We start from the raw sequence: 16,134 nt of genomic DNA, 5'->3' as shown, positions 1-16,134 counted from the left end.
CACTAAGGAAGAAAATGTTATGAAGCAAATCATTTTATTGCAATACCAACATTGACATTTTTATTAATCACTAAACTAGGAGAGAAAAGACATTATCAAAGCAAATCAATTTCATTGCAGTACTAACGTTGCCATAAGGGGCTGGTGGGTGGGTCAAAAATTGCTCCTTGTTCCGTCGAGGGCTCACGTGCAACGAGAGGGTGCAGCTTCCAAGCACAGGAACAAGAGGATGCTTCTTCGGATTGCTGCTCCTTTTATTCCTCTTCGGGAGGGCGTGTACCCTCCTCTGGTACGCCTACAGGGCGTGGTCAACGGTGTAGGTGTCTAGGACAACCCTTCTTGGGCGGGAAAAGGCGTGCCCCGGCTACGCCGCTTCGGGCATACCAGCCGAGACACGCCCCCTGCCCAAAATGGCTTCCCGGGGGGATCCGGGCCCCCTACCATACGTTCGGGGGGACCGAGTGGTCGCCCCTTTCCATATGGCCGGGATGCCTGTCACCCCCTCCCAACACAATCCCCAAGGATGGGAAGACGGACGCAGTTCTGAACTTTTGGAAGGCGGGAGGGAGTTACCCTCCCGGCTGTATTTATTAAAATATGAAACAAAATTAAAACATTAAAATAACAGTTTCATATCATGTACAATTTTCATTTATTACATTATGATGCAGACACGTTCATTGGCTAACCTTAAGAAATCTCTAATACAAAGGTTTTCCTAGCCGAGTCTAAACATCCTGCAAATGCATACTTTCTAAAAATTGTACATCCTAGCATTACGGGCCAACGGCAAGGTCGCAACCGGTGTCAGATCCCTACTACCAGAACTCCACCCTCACGGTGTGAGAGGCGGGCGCACAGAGGACTGTACCTCTGTGCCAACTCCAATTTCCCTTGTCTTTGCGGGGGCCCCTTATTTAACTCGACGCCATCTTAATGGTTGTCCGAGGACTCGTGTGAGGTGTCTAGAAGGTAGCGTGGACCCCCCTCCCACCCCACACTGTTTATCACATCCGCCGTCGCGGATATCCTGGCCCCAGGAAATTCTTGTAGGAGGGGCATCTAGCCGCCTACACCCCTGGAAGGGGCCTATGACCGCCTTCCCTTAGGCGACCCCATACTTAGTGGGTGCCGCCTCCCCGTGTGAGGGGCCAATGGCCGCCTCCCCCCGGGCGCTCCCATCCATAATGGGTGGCGCCCCCCCTCTAAGAACCTTGAAATTACTGCTCACCGATCATGACCTTACCGCCACAGGCCGGATAGTTGACCGGCTATCCGGACCCCCCACAACTCCTACTAAAGGTCATGCTTTTACAAACCCTTTAACCATGCTATGAAGTCTCCTATGAGTAAGACAGTCCCCTCCCGGGACAAATGGACCCCATCTTCGAGATACATGTGCTCCCCCCGAATACATCCATGTGGAATACAGTGCAACTGCGCCGAGCGAAACAACCTACCAAGCTTGTTATTGACTTTCTTTACTGAATGCTTCGGTGCTGGTACAGAGAGGCCCCCCGCCACACCTTCCTGGGAATCATGTGGGACCATGCTATCGTGCACCCCGGGATCCTCCTCACCAACCAGCTAACAGTAGATAGAACTCGCTCGAGTAGTACTCGCCGACCGAGTGTCACCAAATCATTGCCTCCCAGGTGTACTATGATTACAGACGGCGGTGACCTTGTCCGCCCTAGCAGTCCCTCGACAAAACATTGAAACTGGTCAATACAGAGCCCGCCCCTTCCGTGGAAGGTCACCCTGTACCCGTATTCCCCAGCTGCATGAATCATGTCACCTGCTTTGAATACGTCCCCGGCCCGCCTCACGTATGAGTGGCCCACGACCCACACCACTCTTTCCTCAGCCGGTGATCTCTGACCGCTGGTCCCCAGGTGTCGGGTCGACTGCTCAGTCCGCCCCGCATAGCATGCTCGCGAAACTGTAAACCAAACAGAAGACAAGAAGCGTGAGTGCATGACATTGGCTTCACAACATGTGCAACCGCACATACCTTTTATAACAGTTCGAGGACCATCGTCCCAATTGTTTCACCTCCTCAACACTCTGACCCCTGGCTGTAGCCTCTGTAGCAGCCCCTATCCTAAAGGAATGGGTCCCGAAATCGCACGGGTCCAAGCCCGCCGCTGCGATTGCCATTGTTAGCACCCGCTGAAACTGAAACCTTGTTAGTGGGGTGGCGTCGATGTGTCTCAGCAAGCTTCCCCCCCATGCTTCCGCCCTTTGCGCTAAATATTCCTCAACGCACTTCACCGGGCACCCGGGGGACCCTCGCATGCGCTGAACAACAATACAGTCTCCCATAGCACCCTGATCGGTCTTGGACCTGGCTATTGTGACCACCATTGAATCACCCTTGATCAAAATGTGTTCTCGACACAGACCTCCCTCCACATCCTTCTTATTTTTTGCAACCAGCTCGCTCACCCGCATAGCCCCATGGAATGCTAATGCGAAAGCGGCCCGGAACAGCACTGCCTCGGACTGGGAGGAACATGTCGCGGGGAGTACCGACATCAGCAGGGACAACCTTTCTAACCCAATTGGGCGCCTTTCGTCTACTCTACGACCCTCAAGGCGTTGCCAACCACGCAGGGCCTTCCTCACCAAAAAGGACGATGTGGGGTCCTTGATGCCATGCGCCTGCGCCATGAATGCAATGGCGGCCCGGTGCCTATTGGCCGTTGCCGCAGATCGGCCTGCCCTGTGTAGTGCTAATAAAAACTTTAGGACATACTCCTCCTGCCCCAATTTGTCCCCCCCCCCGCTGGACCCAAAAATGCACAATAGGAACGAAACGCTCCTTCGTATGCCTTCCTTGTCCTGGGGGCTAGGCTTGCTCCCACGAGGTCCTGTAATCCGGGGCACCGAGTAACCAGAGTGCTTCGGGGAATGGTGCCGCCACTAGGTCCGCAGAAGGTAGATAACCCCTGAAGGCCTGCATGTGGGAACAAGAGAGTGCATCAGCCGCCTGGTTCAGCACACCCGGCACATGCCTCGCCCTAAATTGAACGTTCAGTCTCATGCAAAGTAGTACAATTTCCTTCTGTAATCTCAATATCCATTTGCAGCGTGCTGCCTGATTATTTATGCATTCGACTACGGTCATGTTGTCGGACCAAAACACCACTGAGCGATCACGAAACTCTTCCGGCCATGCCTTCAGAGCCACAAAGATGGGGAACAACTCAAGAAACCCAATGTTACCTGTGAGCCCACTGGTGTGCCACCATGCCAGCCATGTTTGCGCCGACCATCGATTACCGAAGATGGCGCCAAATCCTACGCTCCCTGTCGAGTCGGTCCACAAACCCAGCTCGTCCGAGGACGCTGGTGGCTTTCCCCACACCACTCGACAGTTGAAATCCGCCAGAAATGCCAACCATATGCGCATATCCTGGCGAACCTCTGCAGACAGTCTTGTGCGGTGGTGCCCTTCCTTGAGACCAACCATGGCTTGTGCAATAGAGCGGGAAAAGGGGCGGGCCATTGGTATCACTCTAAGGACAAAGTTAAGCTGGCCCACTGCTTGCTGTAACTGATGGAGAGTAACTTTCTCTTTGCTAATGCACAGTTCCAGAGAGGCCCTGAATTTCGCTACTTTGTCCCTTGGCTAACGGAAGCATCCCTCCACCGAATCGAGCTCAATTCCAAGAAACTCGAGCGAAGTAGATGGCCCCACCGTCTTCCCCGGTGCCAATGGCACGCCGAACCGCTTCATGAGAGTGCAAAATCCCAGTAACTCCTGCTCACATTCAGTGTCACCGGCTGCCCCCAAGAACAAAAAATCATCTAGGTAGTGCATAACCTGGGTATAGCCCGTAGCTTTGGTGAACGCCCATTGCAGAAAACAACTGAATTTCTCAAAATAAGCACAAGAGATGGAGCAACCCATTGGCATACATCTATCCATGTAGTAGCATCCTTGAAACGCAAAACCTAACTGACGCTGATCCCGTGGGTGTACCGGGAGCAACCGGAACGCTGACTCGATATCTGACTTCGCCATCAGCGCTCCGGGCCCCAGGTGATTCAACATGGCGACGGCCTCATCAAAGGATGCGTACCGCACCGAACAAACTCCTGGGTCAATCGCATTGTTCACCGAAAGACCCCTAGGAGCCGACAAGTTATGAATCAACCGAAACTCACCTGGGTCCTTCTTGGGGACTACTCCCAACGGGGAACAAATGAAATTAGTGACTGGCGGGTGCCTATATGGGCCAGCGACCCGGCCACGGGCAACCTCCTTTGCAATCTTTATTTCTACCACCGCCGGATTCTGCTGAACCGACAGTTGGTTTTTACACAGTCATTCCCCCCGAAAATCCCCCTCCGGAATGTGGAAACCATACGAGAAGCCGTCCCGAAACACCCCAGCGGAGACATGATCAGGGTATTCGTTTAGCCAGGGGATCATTGCCATGATATCTACGGGGGTAGGTAGCGGTACCATATGGTCAACATTAGACCTGCTTGGCCCCTCCTCTACCCCCTGTATCACCATTCTTGGCTCTGCACGAACTATCAGGGTGTGAAGAATGTCCGCACCCTGCACACTCATGCCTGAACGTACACGTCCCTTGTGGCCTCGTGCACTTGCCTCTGTTAAAGTTCCAGCAGACCCCTTTTCTACCCCCGTTCCCACCACCCCTCGGTTGGTGGTCACCAGCGGGGCCTGCTCGAAAGGGCGCAGCCGATTGATGGCGGGAGGGCGCCGGCCCATTCCCGCCCAGCGAAGACGACTTCGTCGCGCCCGGCAGGAGCTGCTTCTTCCAAGAGATGGAGTCGAGACAATCCCACGTCAGAGATGAATCGTGCTCCTTGGCCTTACGAAACTTACTATCATAACCCATCCATTCATCGCCCTCATACGTTTCATAGAAATCCATTATACGTGCCTGATAGCAGGCCAATTCAGTCAAAGCCTCGGGCTTACGTTCCCCACCAATTGCAGTAAACATCGCAAAGGCCTTGGCCCAATTAGAGATCTTCTCCTGAACCCTGAACCCCGCCATTTTTGCTCGCCACACACTCGGGTGCCCCAAATCCTTCTGAGTTTTAACATACTCCATCTCGTGATGGTCAGTCAGGAGAGAAAACATATACACGTACTTATCAGCCCAAATCAATTCTCTCGTGGCCAGCGGAATATGTTGGACCACCTTTTCCCTTCTTGAGGGTAAAGACCCCTCCCTTGCCATTGGCAATGGCTGCTTACCCGACTCCATAGCTGATCCCGCTGTTTTTCCAACGCCAGCTGCTGGTCCTTCCGAGGGAACCTGTGGGGGGACAAGAGGGAGATTCGCCTTCGCTGCATCTCGCGATTGCCGCAACTGCTTTATTAGCAACTTGGCCTCTTCGGCCGTGTCTCCTGGTGCCGTAGCACCCCCTGTATTTTTGCCGAGCCAAGCGGCCAACTGGGCGGCCAACTCCGGAGGCATATCCTCCTCGTTGGTGGGCGTAACTACAACCGGAATCGGTTGGCCCGCGTCCGGGATCGGTACCGGGCCTCAACTGGACTAATCGGGCTTGCCGGGGGTGACTCGGGAACTGGGACCTCCCCCCCTGCCGCCCTATTCCTGGCCCTTTTACCTCTCCCCGCGGGGACGACTCCCGGCAATGCTGGTCCTATGACTTTCTTCGGTCTGCCCGTATTGTTCATTGCCGCCATCTGCTTTTTCATGCTCGCCATATCTTTTATCAGCATGCGAAGCATCTGGTCAGTCCCCGACTTCTTTCCGGCCTTCTTGCCAGGCATCGTTGTCGGATGTTCGACCCTTGCTGCTCAACGCGGTCCTGGGTCCGAAGGTTCGGAGTCGCTGAAAGAGAAACACACAAATTACAAGTTCTCAAAAATTGCTCCTTGTTCCGTCGAGGGCTCACGTGCAACGAGAGGGTGCAGCTTCCAAGCACAGGAACAAGAGGATGCTTCTTCGGATTGCTGCTCCTTTTATTCCTCTTCGGGAGGGCGTGTACCCTCCTCCGGTACGCCTACAGGGCGTGGCCAACGGTGTAGGTGTCTAGGACAGCCCTTCTTGGGCGGGAAAAGGCGCGCCCCGGCTACGCCGCTTCGGGCATACCAGCCGAGACACGCCCCCCGCCCAAAATGGCTTCCCGGGGGGATCCGGGCCCCCTACCATACGTTCGGGGGGACCGAGTGGTCGCCCCTTTCCATTCTACCTTCTTACTTTTTCCAACACTCAGCCAGTCTTTTAATCTTCCTGCTTCTTTTGCCCGTAAATATCTCATACTTAAAGAAGTGGTTTTATCCACTTATACCCGTCTCTTGCACTCTCATACTCGCCCTGCATCTCCTAACCCAACCTCACAACTTCACTCCTTGTTATCTACTTCATCTAAAGCCTCTCTTATTCACAAATTTCTCCGCACAACAACTTCGCCTCAGCCAAAATCTAAGGTAGAGGAGCAATGGGAATGTGACTTTGCCACTTCGTGGCCCATTTCTCTCTGGGATAAATTATGGACCAAACTTCGCAAATCCTCTAGAGCTGCCACTCTCACACAGACACTTTTTTTCATTTATAACAGACTTCTTTTTACACCACACACGCTGAGTAAAAAGTTCTCCTCAGTCTCTGCTCTTCACCAAATGCAACTCTATTCCACATGCTTTTTTCTTGCACTGTCATTCATACTTTCTAGGAACAAATCTGGTCCCAAATTAATGATATCTTTCACACTCAAATCCCCTTTTCTTTTATTCATATTTTTTAGGGAGTCTTTCTGCCTGTTGGGGTCACACTACATTCAATGCTCAGATCAATGACTTACGGATAGCTGTTGCCTTCCAACAAATTACTGTTAATTGGAAAAATTTTACAAATATCTCATTCAGAGCATGGTGGTATAATGTTTGTCATAATCATAGACTGGATACTGCCTTTGTTTTTCCTCCTCATATGGCAACAAAACGTAGTAATCTGTGGCTTCCTATAACGCTATATCTTGATGTTTGTGCTAAACGATCATTTCACTCACCTCCCACTCAGCAAAAAGTCTCTAAACCCCCTTGATTGACATTACCGTTCCTATGCACTTCATTTTCACCATGTTTTATTACTGTTTATTTTATTATCTTTTTATTGTACAGCCTCATTTGTCTCTCCACAGCCCATTCTAATTATTACTATTGATGCAATGCCTTATTTGAATACTATTACTCCTATCTTTGTATCACCTTTATATATTGTATTGACACCTTTTCTTGTTTAATAAAATTCTTTTGAACTTTAAAAAAAAAAATAACTTAAAAAGAATGACCACCAACACAAGTCCATTTATCGATGCAGTATATCCCACTAAGATTTATCCTGCATATACAGCTGCAGGATCAGATCACACCAACACCCAGAACCCAGAACTGGGTACCCATAGGTAGCAGAGTATAGTTCAAAACACTAAGCAAAATTCCCCAAGGACCACTTGTACTGAAAGCTGACATCCTCCTGTGGAATCACAGCAATGTGGCCCCAGCAGCAGTCTCCAGTCAAAGTGTGATCTCTCAGTTTAAATCCTGAATTTAAATCCCATCACAGCCAGGAAGCTTAATAATTAGGCCACACAAGAAATATTAATGGCAATGATTACTTTTGTAAACTTTGAATGGATTGGCTGGTCCCGTTGGTCAGACTCACTTGCTGTGATGCCCTCAGATAAATACAACTGACCATCAAAATTATATCGGATCGCTGCATAAAAATAGATATGAGTCAGAATTGCTGTTCCCGTGCATCTGAGTAACCCAATTTGACAATCCCACAGTCAAGGAACTCTGACCTTGGGTTAACCAATGGGTCTGAATCTAAATGTATTTGCCCTTCTCTTAGATGCCCAAACCAATCAAAATACAGTTAGTCATTTTTCATGCATGTAATTGCTATTCCTTCCAAATGTCGATGGGGAGCATAACAGTGTAGAATCCCAAAAGCTGTAGTAATTAAATGTATTGCAGAAGACGATGTCTGGACATGATATCAATTAATAACACATATCTGGGCTGAGGCAGTACCAATTCATAACCTATTATTGATGCACTTCTGCAACCGTTAGCAAATAATGATGCATAACTGCAGTTCTTGGATATGTTTCTAATAACACATTCCAAAATCAATGACATAATTCCAAATCTATCAGGAATATCCACTCTGTGCATTTCCTTTTTTGAAATAACTGCATACATTAGTTGTTTGAATTTTCATGTAATGTTCTGGAAGGTTATAATAATAATAGGATCATCACTGTTGAGCTTATAACATCCAGTCTAATAAGGTGTGAGAATTTGGGTGTTGGGTTGACTGGGACATAAGCCCTGGTAAGTCATCAATCACATCCTTGTCAGGATGAGGCACAAAGCAATCCTGTATTAACATGTGTTAAACTATCTGGTAGCTTGGCACAGAGCACTTAGGCTTAATTGAAAGGGAATGTGTAAAGTATTTGTGCAAAATGTCAAACAGCAATAACGCCACACAAAAAGTATCCCACAAAAGATTTTAAAAAATCAAGTAATTTTTAATAAATAAAACAAGACCAAAACTACAAAATGTTCTGTGACAATAGAGCCAAAAAGCACAAAGAACCAAATGTAGATATCTGGTTGTGCCAGACCGGAACAAAGTCACATTTTCAGGCAAACCGCGATGGAGCGCAGGCCAGCTACAGGGACCCAGTTAGGCCTGCTGAACAAAGTACCTAAAAACCTGGTTTGCTGAGCAGCGCTGTGGTGATTGTTGAAGATGCATTGCACAGGCAAAGCGACATGTCAGTTTTGCGACGTGGCAAGGCTGTGATGTGAGGTCTTGCGTCATCAGTGAGGAGTTCCATCAACTAGGGCTTGTGATGTGAAGTCTGGCGTAGAAGATGTGTCTCACATTTGCGGCAATGCCGGGGTTACGAGAAGCTGCGGCGCTGCGATGCGGAGTGTGGTGTCATTGGTGAAGCTGTTATTGTCAAGGGACGTGAGAGCCTGCACCAAGGATGTGCCGTGTAACCCGCTCTGTTGAGGTGGCGGGCTGCACTGCAGGTCTTTGCAACAGGAAGATCCATGCAGGGGTGCTGATGCATTGGTTCGGCTCAGGGTTGCACTGCGGAGCGAAGATGATGCATTGGTTCTGCTGGAACCACAGTGACTGACAGAACACTTTAGGTCCACTTCCAAGGGTACAGGACCACTTGGCAGGGTAGACTCACAGATGGTAGAGTCCAGGCACTGGGGTCAAGGTTGTTGCAGTCATCTCTCCCTGAGGTTCAAATCAGGAGGCCAGTTAACCAGCCCTTGGGGTCACTCTGGGGTCTTTGGTTCAAAAGATGCAGGTCCAGTCATTCTCATCCAGACAAGAGAGCAGCAGGCAGCGGGTCAGTATTGCAGGACAGAAGTCCTTAAGAGCAGCAGTCCAGAAGAGTGGCAATCATTTCAGCAGCACAGCAGTCATTCTTCCAGGGAGATTATCCACAGGTCCAGATGTGTATCGAAGAGTTGGTGTCTGGGTTCTAATATTTATACCAGTACTTTCTTTTGATGTGGGATTAAGTTTCTAGAGGTTTCCCTATTGAAGTCCCCAGGCATCCTGCCTTCCCTGTCCTGGCTGCAGGTTAACTATACAGGGTATGCAGAGGCATGGCACAGCTTATTCAAGTGTACCTAGGATTGTGTTCTGCTTAGTCCTCCCATCCTGACACACCTAAGCTCTTTATTAGTTTGGACCCGGCCATATGCAAATCAGTCTTGACCCTGCACCCATTGGGAACAGTCCAGCCCGAACTGCCAGGCCAGGTCCTCCCTGGACTGGAAACAATCATCCTAGGACCAGTTTTGGGCTTTCAGACCTCTTCAGCCAGGATAGCTTGACTCCAGTGGCATGGAGAGCACGGGACCAACGTCTGGGCATACCCGCCCCACTCAGGGTGACAAAGGCAAAAACAACATGTGATGGACAGAATGCAGAAAATGTCACACATTCACCCCAGTACAGAGATCTGGGCCAAAATCCATCGTTTTTTTGCTCACCATGCCATTCCAGTTTGGACCCAGCCATATGCAAATCAGTCTTGACCCTGCACCCAATGGGAACAGTCCAGCCCGAACTGCCAGGGCAGTTCCTCCCTGGACTGGAAACAAGCATCCTAGAACCGGTTTCGAGCTCCCAGGCCTCAGTGGCATGGAGAGCACAGGACCTGTCTGGGCATACCCGTCCCACTCGAGTATGCCCAATTCAGGAAAATGGTCATTTTCTAAAAGTGGCATTTTAAACATGGTAATTTAAAATCCATGCAAAAGGATTTTTCACTACAATTCAAAAGACACCAAACATGAATTGGAGACCTGCTCCCATTTGGAAATATCACTTATTAAATGTCTCGGGCGATATCCAAAAACCCGAAGTTATCCCGAAACCCGAGCCATGTCTCGGGCGATATCCAAAAACCTGGGACATGTATCGGGTCTAGAGATCATCAGTTCAACAAGTACCTACTTGCACCCACTGGGGTGAACCACTCAAGAACTCCATGTACCAGAGTCCCTAGGGGCGATCCGGAGGAGGGGCTAGCGGTGTGCGGTCCATCGCGATTGTTTCTATGAATTGGAGACCTGCTCCCATTTGGAAATATCACGTATTAAATGTAATGAGTAACTTTGCAGTAGTGAAAAATGTATGTAAGAGTTTTTCACTAGCAGGACATGTAAAACTAAAGAGTATGTGTCCAACTTGTTCAAATATACTGCACCCTGCCCTCTGGGCTGTCCAGGGCCTATTCTAGGCTGACTTACATGTACCAAAAAGGAAGGTTTGAGCCTGCCAAAAGGTTTATTGTGCCAGGTTAACATGGCATTTTAAAAACTGCACACTCAGGCTGCAATGGCAGACCTGAAATATGCTTAGAGGGCTACTAAAGTGGGTGGCACAATCAGTGCTGCAGGCCCACTAGAAGCATTTAATTTACAGGCCCTCAGCGCAGGAAGTGCCACTTTACTCTGGACGTACAAGTGAAATAAATTAGCCAATTTGGTATAAGCCAATTCTACCATGTTTTAAGAAGAGAGCAGTTGTTAGCAGTGGTAAAGGGTCAGAGTCCTAAGGCCAGCAAAAATGACGTCAGCTATTTTGTGGAAAACCACACCAAGGATGAAAGGCCAATGGAACCTTGAATGTACATGCAAGCATTTTGCCATTGTTATACTGCATTGTTAGACAATGCTCATGTACAGAATGGATTTGTGCTGCATTTCTGGCAGTGAAGCTGCCTGCTGCATTCACTGACTAGATGAGCCTTGAGAGCGTATGGTGATTTTTAAGTGATAAATTAGTTTTCTTTTTACTTAATGTCAACTGCAGTATAAAAAAGGCTATGATATACCTGGATTGTAGATCATCTGAAACAAATCCTTTTGCCATATAAAGTTGTAAGATGCCATCTCTGGTGCAGCACTTTGTGTATTCTGGAGAGTCATTTTACAGTGCATGAGCATTGTTAGACTGAGCAGTTCAGAATCGAATTATGAGGAATCCTAAAGCCTGCTTATGGTGCAGATATGGACTTTGAAGTGCTGTCATGGTCACTCGTCGCATTAATATGCAAGAACATCTTATGGGTTTTTGGGGCCTTAGGGAGCCCTTGTGGGAACAATTCTGAATGTATTATCTATCTTAGGATAATAACAACAACTATGATCGAACCACTGACAACCCTCCCCATTGGTCAGCCTACATCTAGTCACCACCCTACAGCAAACAGTCTCTCTCAGAACCATTGCACTGTGGAAGGAAGAATAATATTATGCTTATCATGGTCCTTTGTTCTAAAGCTTTCATGTGACCAACAAAATGGTGTGTTCTACTCATTAAAAGTTATGAAATGTATAATTGTCAAGAGGCCATGACCTTATGTCTTGAAACTACACCACTACCCGTATAATGCTCAGTTGCAACCTATATTTATCAACAAAAAAACAAGACAAAGCTAAGATTTTATCGAAATATTTGGCTGGATGTTACAAATGTGCACTAATTGAAGTAACATAAATGCATAGTATACAATGGTTATATTGCCTTCATAAATTGTAGTAATTTGTTGTAAATAGAACGACTGTTTCCCTGGTTACAAAAAGCAGCAGTATGGAGGCGATGCAAAATAACAGCGAACCGTAAATTAACTATACAATCTTAGTTTTTCTGCAAAAGACATTTCTTAATGAGTCAAGAATGTAAAGATGAAACTGATGCTTAGGATTTTTGTCAGCTCCGAGAATGTTTTTAATGAGCACATTCGTGTTCATTTTCTACAATTTCTTACCGAATATGAACTGTTACTGATTAACCATATTTGAAACATTATTCCATAAAACTTGAATTAATTTCGAAGAGTTTTCTTCCAATTCATAACCTTAATATAATAGAAGTGGTTATTTACCCAGCCGCTGATCAAATAATATATAATCTCCGCTATTTATCCAGCTGCCAGCAAAACAGTACATAATATCTGCTGCTTCTATGGCCACAGGCTAAATAATAGAGACAATGTAACATTTGACCAGTGGCTGGTTAGTGTGAAGGAGGTCTTTATTTATCCAGCCATGAAGAAAAAAGGAACTCCCTGGAACAGTAGGGTGGTCGCCATCTTGCATTGGGACAGCAGCATGCTTGAAGCATTTGAAAGTACGTGCAAATATAAATGTGGAATATTTTTCACAAAGGTAAGTGCCGGAATTACGCTAGGATGTTTACCGATTAAAAAACAGTAAAACCAATTTTGTTATTTCAATATTCAGGTATGACATATAGGAATCAAGCATCTGGTTTAGAAGCTTCAGGATATGGCACACAGATATTTGGAGGTGCAGTCTAGAAGTATTTGGCTGTCTGCAAAGAATAATGAGTATGGCTTTAAAGCATGTTACATAAATGTTTCATTCATTCATGAGACTACATTGTTTTCTTAATGTTCATGATCCCCCTTTTGATGATTTCTGAGGACTGGGCTATTTTCGGGCTTCTTATGAAAGGCCATGTGCTAGCTTTAGGATTCCTTTTAAGGAGGATTGTGCTTGCTTAGTAGTTCAGACCTGGCAACACACTAGAAACAGACAAGCAGCAGCACACAGGGGATTAGAGAAATAAGCGATAGATGGACCCCAGAAGGAGGAGCATGTGCTGTAGGCAGTTGGTGCTTGGGGGCTCAGAGCTTTGGGACACTTGCAGGAGGTACAATGAGCGACACACAGTAAAGAGACTTTTGTGGAGTGGCCAAGGGAAAGCAGAAGACAGTTAAGTTAATCATCTGAGTAATTCACAGGAAGAGTTCACTCAGCTACCTGTGAATAAACACACCTTTTCATACTATTCACCCAGCAGTATGTCGGAAACTCTGCAGTTAGACTTCTCGTGGGCCTGTCTCCCAGGGACAGTGCCACGCCCTGCACTGGCTTCCAGTGGAATCGAACCTGAAATTTAAAATGCTGACTATAGCGCATCGGGCCCTGTATGGCACAGGACCCATTTACCTGCAGAAGAGATTCTCCTTCTACGTGCCAGGGAGACAGCTTCGGTCCTCTGCTCTATTGCTGATGCAGACTCCGAAGTTTAAACGCCAGTGCCTGGGAGGCAAATCCTTTGTGCGCAGGGCTGGTCTGGCTTGGAACTTGTTGCCTCTAGCCCTAAGGAGCATCCAAGACCCACTGCTGTTCAGGAAGAAACTTAAAACACTGCTTTTTTTAATCAGTTGTGCGGGCATTTCTCCATTTTGGAAGCTAGCGCCGGGACACTCCCAAGTAGCCTTGCGCTCCACAAATTAAATATAACATAACATAACATACCATTGTGGAGTGGGGCTGGCGAAGAAAGAATTTGGACCGTAGGAGGAGAATGGTGACAAGTAAGAGATAATTGCCAGGAGGTGGACCACCAGGAGAGCTAGGATGACGAGTGCCATAAGGACAGGGACTAGAAGCACCAGGCCTAGGGAGACGTAATCTACAAGACTAGAATTTGCAATGTCAAGAGGAGCAGGGACAAATAGACAATGAGGAACCAGAAAAGGAAAAATTGGACTAGGAGGTACCAGTACCAGAATGAGAAGGATCAGGAGGGCCAGGAGGATGCGGAAAATGGGAATCTGGCTCAAAGAAACAGAAGGACCAGGGGTAGAACGAACACAAGGCCCTGGACCATATTGATGAGGAGGGCCTGAGTGCACGGACCAGAGGGACTAAGATGATCAGGGCCAGGAGTGGCAGAACCAGGTAGACAGGTCAAAGAGGACTAGCACCAGGATACCAATGGGAAGAAGGATCAAAGACAGGAGGCACAAGACGAGAGAGATCAGATCAAGCAGGACCAAGGGGCCAGAAGCAAATTGACTAGAACCGGGAAGTCCACAACCAGAAAGATCCAGGGAGAGCAGGACTTGGACACCCTAGATTAGAGGAACCAGGAGATATATAAAGCACCATAAACATCAGGCCTACTACGACCGGGGGCTGATCAATCATATAGGACAGTAACAGGAGGATCCTAAACCAGTGTGACAAAGACTACATAAATCTGGGTGAACCACAACATGGGAAATAGGAGGGCCAGTGCCAGAGGGATGGGCACAGCAGAACCCTTACCAGGAGGACCAAGATAGAGGCAATCAGGGTCAGATAGTCAAAAACAAGTTGAAACAGGCAAACCAGGAGGACTAGCTGTGGCAAAAGGACCGGGGGACTACAATGGCTAAGGGAATCAAGGTGAGTGGTACTAGCATGAATATCCAATACACGAGGACCAAACAAAAGAAAAGCAGAACTAAAACCAGGAATGCATGGACCAGGAAAACCAGGCGAGGAATCATTAGGAACAAGCAAACCCGAGGACTAGATGAACCAGGAGAGCATTACAAGGAGTACTAATGGATAATTTTACCAATTTTAATTCTCCAATTTTACCATCATTGGAACTTAAATCTGCACTTTGACAACTCCAGCAGTCCCTCAGTATCCAGTTTCCTGGCAGACCTTGAGGCGTTACAGTTGAATCAGTTGGTGACGCAGCCTACACACTCAGGGGGTCACACCCTTGATCCGTTTTTCACCAATCTTACGGAAGCCTGCGTCACCAGCTACACACCTCTGGCATGGACTGATCACTATTTGATACAGTTCCACTGCCCTATTGTGGCTAGTCCATCTAAGCCAGTGGTGTGTTCTGTTCCAAGACGACGCTGGAACAAACTCAAGCTGGATGAGTTCTTCCACCTCTTATCGGCTGACCCGTTTGACATCTCGGGCCCGCCTGATCAGGTATATGACAGGTTTAGCGACTGGGTCTCTAGGGCCTTGGACACCCTTATCCCCTTGGTGACCTGTAAAACTAGAACTGGCAAGGCCAGCCCCTGGTACGACGACTCACTGCGGGCCCTGAAGGTCTCTTGTAAGCGCGCAGAGCGGGCATGGTGCAAAGCCTATTCCAGCTCTAAGAAAGCTCTATATCTGTCAACGGTGAAGGTGTACCATCGGGCGGTATGTAGAACTCGTGCCGCTTTTTATGCGACACAATTCAGGAATAGCTCGAACCCGGCAAAGGCTATCTTCAAGGTACTGAAAGACCTCACTGCCAAAAAAGTCACAACATCACATCAGAGCTCTGTGGAGCATTGTGAAAAGTTGGCAGAGTTTTTCTTGGAAAAGGTGAATGCCATCTATCGAGCCTTTCCTTTGGTCGTTCCCTCGGCGAATCCACCTTTTAAGCCACCACCATCTGAGGGACTATATTCTCTACCTCTGCTAACTTCTGATAGCCTAGGCACTTTGGTCCGCAGAGCGAAGTCTGGGTCCCCAGAGGATCCACTTTGCCCTGAAGTGTTCAAGGACCTAGCGGTACATGACATCTCACCGCTTTGTTCCTTGGTCAATTTGTCACTAACATCTGGCGAAGTTCCATTGAAGTGGAAGCGAGCCATGGTTCGTCCTATTCTGAAGAAACCTAGCCTGGATGGGAGCAAGCCGGAGAGCTATCGGCCTATTTCACTCTTGCCATGGCCGGCTAAGGTGATGGAGGCAAACGTAAATGCTGTTCTCTCGGAACATCTCCGTCGAGCAGATATACTCGACGC

The sequence above is a fragment of the Lissotriton vulgaris genome, chromosome 8, assembly GCF_964263255.1.
Source record: "Lissotriton vulgaris chromosome 8, aLisVul1.2, whole genome shotgun sequence".
Lineage (NCBI taxonomy): Eukaryota > Metazoa > Chordata > Amphibia > Caudata > Salamandridae > Lissotriton > Lissotriton vulgaris.
The sequence above is the reverse complement of the archived record's forward strand: the minus strand, read 5'-3'. Positions refer to the sequence as shown.